Source organism: Nannospalax galili, unplaced genomic scaffold (assembly GCF_000622305.1).
Source record: "Nannospalax galili isolate Female #2095 unplaced genomic scaffold, S.galili_v1.0 scaffold285, whole genome shotgun sequence".
Classification (NCBI taxonomy): domain Eukaryota; kingdom Metazoa; phylum Chordata; class Mammalia; order Rodentia; family Spalacidae; genus Nannospalax; species Nannospalax galili.
In genome coordinates, this window is record NW_008355157.1 from 1,690,706 (window position 1) to 1,698,138 (window position 7,433).

Here is a 7,433-nt window from a genome sequence, read left to right on the forward strand (position 1 = left end):
GGAACCATATTACTCCTACAACCTACTGACAAATTATACATAGCAGATCAAGAAATATATGTCTAGGTAAGATTTATCTGAGAACAGCTGGTCTTTGCCCAAGATTTATCTACATGACACACAGTAATTAAAAATACCAGACTGGTGGAACTAACCTTCTTGGGTGTTTGACAGACATACTTTGAAGCCTATAATAATTTGGTCAGAGGGACATAAAGGACACTTTTTGCTCCTCGTCCTCCTAGGTCAACTAGTAACAGGGGACTATGAGTATCTTTCAAAATGTCCTATAATGGTGGTGGGTCACCTTTCCTCTTGATCTAGAAGGCCGAGGAGACCCCACCGAATGGACTTGAACCAGTGTCCAGTTTACATAGAGGAGGGTCAACATAGAGGATTCATTTCCTCCATGCTTCCAAGCAAAGCCCTGGTCAAGCAAGACCTTTTGACTTATCTTCACATAGATGGAACTGGTAAAAGAAAAGCTGGGGGAGCCAGGGGCTCCCCCCAAGCTGTGGCCCCTGAGGACCAAACCCTCATATGACCTTAAGAGTAAAAATAAACTGGTTTATTTGGGCCAACAGTATGGTCTTAAACACCCAAAAGGAAAGTATAATCAAAATTAAAGTCATCAGTATATTTTAAGGGTTCGGGAGATTACACAACCCAGACATTAGACATAAGTTCTTACGTTATTTAGACAATTCTCTCTCATTAATGATTTTGTTCCTAATAAGATGTTGTTCAGATGTAAAACTTCAAATCTTGGTCTATAATATTTTAGTGCCCACTTACAGCTAAGAGAGGCAACCCACTATTGTTCTAGCCAAAAAAATAAAATGATGGCTAAATTTGTTTCTCTCCCTATCTAGAAGCCTTTGAGAGGTAACTGACACTGATTCTAGCCACTCCAACAGCTATCAAAATACCTGAAAACAAATCCTGAGTCCATTGCTCTCAAGTTTAGCCCTGGCAGAAGAGAGAGAGAAAAAAAATGAGCTATTACTTTGGTGCTAACCATTGGTCCTTGCCTCTTCAGATATTTTCAGGACCAAATCCAAAAACTAACTCATACTAATTTTAATCAATTGTTACTTTCCTTCCCTTCACATGTATATGAACACCTGTCAACCATCAAGGACCCTGTTCAGATGCACGGAGAGACAACCCCTGCTGCCTGGACCCTACCCTAATCCAGCCCCCACCACGTTGACCCTGTCCAGCAGGAAGTAGTAAGATGACAATGGAGCCCCCTATCCTATAACACAAAAGGCTGGAATGTTAAGGTTCAGATAGCCCTGCCCCCTCACCAACAGAATCCCAAGGACTTCTCATGCTCCTAAGGAAAGGGAACCTAGCTGATAAGCACCTTAGTCTTTGAAGTCAAGAGAAGCAGACTTTTCTCCACTGTTTGGCCAACACAGCAGGCTTCCCCTTTGATCTCTAAAGAGGACAGGTTTTAACAGTCCCGCTCTCCCACTGCCCCCCAATTTAAAAAAAAAAAACATCTTCCTGCCTTCTGCAGGAAGCAGAAACCTCCCTTTTAAAAAGACCCCAGCTCAAGACCCGGGCAGACATTTTTCCTGCCCGGAAGGGAATCTGTCCCATGTTTTCCTTTGCTAATAAACCCTATTTTGATGGAGTTTTAGCTGTGCCTCGGTGCCTCATCATCCATTCGCTCGTTCTCCGCCAACTTTTTACCTATCAGTGGGCATGTCTGTTAGGCACTTTCTTGATTGCAGAGTGAAGTGGGCAGGCCCAGCCCACGAGTGCCCGACCCAGTGTGGGTGGTGCCACCCCTGGGTAGGTGGTCTTAAGTTGTATAAGAAAGCAGGCTGAGCAGAGGCCAGAGGAGCAAGCCAGTAGGCAGCGTTCCTCCATGGTCTGTGCTTCAACTTCTTCCACAAGGTTCCTGCTTGAGCTCCTGCCCTGGCTTCCCTCTGTGAAGGACTGCACTGTAAGCTGAAATAAAAGTTGGTTTGGCCAGTGTTTTACAGTCATAGAGAATCAAACCAAGACAAGCAGTTAGTGCTTAGGTAGTCCCCTAATATGTCTCTCCTCCTATTCCCTTTATTTAATCTCTTTTTCCTTAACTATTAATCACTTCCTTCATCTTTCACCCTGATTCCCTTGTTTCCTGGACATTCTGTCAACTCTTTTTCCTGGGAGAGCTCACACAAATGTGTCTTCCCTCCTAGAGAGATTGTCAGGAAGACAGTGGGCCCATCCCGGAGGGGGAAGACAGTTCTGCTTCACCAGTCTACTCATTTGCAGCAAAACCTAAATATAAACCAGCTGCCAAGAGGAGGCTGGAACCCACTCAAGTAGAATCAGGTCCAGAAACAATAGACAGAGCGAGGAGAAAGAGACATTAATGTCAAACCCAGCAGCCCCGAGGCCAGGCCCTGATGAAGGCTACCTCTCATGTTTTCCACATAGGTGGAAAAGACAAGGTCTTTATTGTATCACTGGGAGAGGAGATATGCAAGTGGAGGCAGAGGCAACACACGGGGCATATTCCTGCCCAAGCACAAATTGTATAGTCCAGGTGGCAGGCAAGAGATGCCTCTAGGCTGGGCTGGGAAACCAGCTGTAATGTTAGCGAAGCCAAGTCCTGCTTTTTAGCAGTTGTCCGTTTCTGAGCTGATGAGGCAACTGAAAATGAAATACAATCCCTCTTAGGAGTCATTTATGAAGGGACAAAGACCTAGTTTCTCCTACTGTTTCAGAAAGGACATTAATGAATAGGCTTTCAGAATAAGAAAGAAAGTCCTGCCTTCATCCTGTTACATCCTGTCCTGTGCTGTCTGACGGGAAGGGAGAACCTTGTCAGGACAGATGGGAGGAGTTGGCTGGAGACCTTCCCAGTCTTTCTCACAGGTGATCTCCTGAGAGGTCCTTGGCATCTCATGGCCATCTTCAAGCAAACATGGAAAAATGTGGGCTTCCTCACATATCATGGTGAGTTCTCCAATATCCAGCACCACTTAGCTATTTAGATAGAGCCTAGATTTCTACAGACTATCAACGAGGGAAATGAAGAATGTTCTGCCACAGACAGTGGGCAGCTTGGCCCTGGTAACTAAGGGATAGAGTAACTGAAGAGATGAGGCAATCCCAGGTACCAAGGAACAAAAACATTGCTTGATCTTCAAAAGCTTAAGCGGCCAGAGTCCTTTCCTCTGTGCTCTCTGTTCTGACTGAGGTGCTCTAAGTCAGGTCTATATAAGTGGTACAAGTGGATGCACATAAGAAAAATTTGTTCCATTCTGCTCCCCAGAAGCCCCCACGGCCTGCCAGGTTTCCCACTCCATCAGTGTCCTGGAAGACACAGAGGTCCTTGAAGCTTTTCCCAGGCCCCCTCGCGATGCTTTGGTTTCTCTCTGTCTTAGTACCAACTCTTTATTCTCCATCTGCTTGCTGTTCTAGAGCTTTGGAGATGCTGCAGAGCAATTGAGATGCTTCTGGCTCCCTTAAGACCCAGCACCTGCCACCCTTTCTCTCTCCCAGCCTGTTCCTCCCACCATGTGTTCTGGGACTGACCGACTCCCTCAGTCCCATTCAGGTGTGGGTTTGCTTCTCTAGCACCTCCCTCTTTCCTCCCAACTGCTTCAGTTTTCTATGACCCTTGCTGTGGCTTTTCCTGCCTCTCTGGGACCAGGGAAGTGAGGCAAGGGGGAGAGGAAAATAGCAGAATAGGTTTAAATCATTGTTACTTCCTAGATGGATGACTTCTGGATATTAATTCACCTCACTAAAACCTGGTTTGGAGTTGGATTGTGACTCCCTGATAGATTGTTTGCCGAGCACTCCTGAAGTCCTGGATTTGACCCGGAGTGGGAAGTGCCTGTTACGCAAACACAACAAAACAGAAAAACCTAGTTCTCTGCAACTGTAAATGAAAATGATCTTTATACCTATTTCAAAGAGCTCTTGTAAAGATGGGATGAGATTAGCATAGAACTCACTCAGCCCAGAGTAAACAAACTAAGCTGTTTATTAGAGGAATGGATTGCCCCAGGGCTAGTAACTCTAGATCCCAGACCTCTAAAAACCAGATAAAGCCCCTTAGAAATAATTATGTCATCCCAGGAAAATTTTTCTATTTTTAAAGAATCCTAACAAATATTATTCTATTTAATTTTTGTCCTACTCTTATGAGGTAGACAGGACATACAGGATGTTTTCCCCATTTTATGATAGTGTAGTTTGTCTTAAAGCACTTCAACATCAACCAGCTAGAAATGAAGAGATATAGTATTAGAATTTAGTTCTTCTAAAGTCTCAGTCTAGGACTGCCACAAGCTGTACTGTGTATCTCAATCACTAGAGCTAAGTTAGCCCTCCTAGATTCCGATATAGAATCACTGATTTTTTTTTCTTCTGAAAGTTTAATAGAGACATACACAGTTTAATAAATAAATACTGTGGTATAATGCCTACTCCATCAAGCTAGAGGAAATCACCATCACACAGGAAAGCGCTTCTCTGTCAAACACTGTCCATCCTCTGCCAGGATATCTATGCCATTCTGGTGTTCCAACACTTAGACACTCTGTCCATCTTAGAAGTCTACTTGTTCTGTTTAGCTTCTTTCTTTCAGCATAATGCTTTTGAGATTCACTCATGTTGTTGATGGACCAGCTGTTAGCCCCTGTTATTGCACAATATATTATTGTAGGAATAGGGTGCATTTTGTTTATCCATTCTATTAATAGATACTTAAATTGTTACCAGCTTAAACTACTATGAATTGCTCTAAAAATCTATGTGAATGTGTGCTTTAATTTCTTTTCAGTAAATATTTAGAAGACAACGATAGGGTAGTGGGACACAGGATAGGTGTTTGACTAGAAACTGCCTAGTGGTTGAAACGACTTGAATCCCCACCAACGTTTAAGAGTTGTTCTGTAGTTTTGCCATCTTTTACTCAGATTTCTTAATTTTAGCCATTCTAGTGAGTTGGAAGTGGTATCTTACTGGTGTGTTGGACACTTCCAATGTTGTTATTGGGTATTTTCCTTTGTAAAAATGTTTATTTGTGTCCCCCATCCCATTTTAAGAAAACCTGTGATTTTTTTTAATTGCCAAGCTGCAAGTGTTTCTTTTTTGTAAATTTTGAATAAAAGTTTTTATCAAGCAATGAGCATTTTTATCCCAATCTGTGCTTTTTTAAACTGTTAAAATGTATTTTACATTAACAAATTCATTGTGTCAACTTTATGGTTATTATTTTCTGTGCCTCAATATATGTTTATCTCAGGTCAAGAACATTTTCTCCCATGTTTTCTTCTGGTAGCTTTGTGATGTGAGGTTTCTGCTTAGGTTTATGATTCAATTAGAATGCTTTTTGGTATAAGATAGAAGTAGAGGTCAAGATGCACGTTTCTACATGAACATCCTGTTGTTGAAAAACCACCTGTTAAGGAAAAACACTTTTCTGATTGAATAGCTTTGTCATCTTTGCTATAGACAAGGGTCTGTGAATAAGCATGCCCATTTCTGTCCTCCTTGTGTTGCAATGATATATTTACTTATCCTTATACAGAAACCACATAACTAGGTTACTGTTATTACTACATCCTGAAATCCAGTGATATAAAATTCTCCTGTTTATGCATTATTTTTGAAAGATTATTGATCCACCCTCAACTTACACATACATTTTGGAATGAGCATATCAATTTCTTTTAAAAAGTGTGGTTGAGCTGAGCGTGGTGGCACACGCCTTTAATCCCGTACTAGGGAGGCAGAGTCAGGTGGATCTCTGTGAGTTCAAGGCCAGCCTGGTCTACATAGTGAGCTCCAGGACAGCTGGGGATATAGGGAGACCCTGTCTCAAAAAGACCAAAAAAAAAAAAAAGTGTGGTTGAATTTTGATTGCTGTTGCATTGAATGTACAGTTCATTTGGAAGAGATTGACATTTTAATAATATTGTTTTCTGAAACATGACTACTGTCTATTTCTCTCTTCATTTAGGTCTTTAATGTACAGAGCAATAATCAAATCAAATTGTATAGGTATATAGAGATGGGATAAGAACAATACATTGCCCTATCTGGCTGGTGTCAGAAAAAATAGACTGATTATTACTCTTTAGTTTTAAATTGAGCTCTTAAAGATGCTTTACCAACTCCTACAGAAATGCCAGCAGTCTGCAAAGGGAATTTCATTAAGTAAAGCAAGGTTTTCAGGGGCTCTAAGAAACTTGGGTCCACTCAGAAGGGTTAAATTCTATTAGTTCATTTAAAAAATATTTTATTATTTTTTTGAACTGGAACTTTTTGTTTATATTTTAATTTTTACAAAAACTTTATTGAGAATTTCATACATGTATATAAGGTGTTTTGATCTAATCCATGCCCACTCCCTCCCATCCAACATTCCCCCTTCTGAAGAGGTAACCCTAAAATCTTTAAGGATTAGATACAAGCTCCCAAATACTTTTGACATTTTTGGCCTTTGGAACAGAGTATGTTGCTAACAGGTCCAAGAACATTTTGACTTTTAGCCAAGAAACTGGGGTTTTAACTGGCTACTGGGGTCTTTTTACCCTAATTGCTTAGCTAATTCCTACCTCCTATTCTTTTTTTTTTTCAAACTTTTTTTTAAAATTTAATAACCACATGATTAGAAGAAGCATTTCATTACAGCTTTAACATATTCAGTAACACATTCCAGAGCAAGGATACAGCTCTTTCAAAGGTGGCTGTAAATTTTTAGCTTCACAGTTGAATGAATACAGTCATACAGTAATGAACTCAGTAAAAGCCCTGTAGGACATAAAATTGGCTGAGTTTTTACCCTTTAAAGAAGATCTCCACTTCATTTTAAGATATGTTGTTTCCTACATTTTTTTTTCAATAAAATATTTTTTTTTTCAATTAGAAGAAGCATTTCATTACAACAGCATTAACCTATTCAATAACATTTTTCTGAGCTAGGGTACATCTCTCTGAGAACAACTGGTCTTTACCCAAGATTTATCTACATGACACACAGTAATTAAAAGTACCAGACTGGTGGAACTAACCTTCTTAGATGTTTAACAGACATACTTTGAGGCCTATAATAATTTGGTCAGAGGGACATAAAGGACAGATTTTGCTCCTTGACCTCCTAGATCAACTCTCCAGGGGACTATGAGCATTTCCCAAAATGTCCTGTAATTGTAGTGGGTCACTTGTCCTCTTGATCAAGGAGGCCGAGGAGACTTCACAAGATGGGCTTGAACCAGTGTCCAGTCTACAAAGAGGAGGGTCAACACAGAGGAAACATTTCCTCTGTGCTTCCAAGCGAAACCAGGCATGGTCGAGCAGGACCTTTGACTTATTTATTATTATTTTTTAAATTTTTATTTATTATTTTTATTTTATGTGTATGTGTGAATTGCCTGCATGTAGGTAAGTGCACCCATGTTGTGCAATGCCTG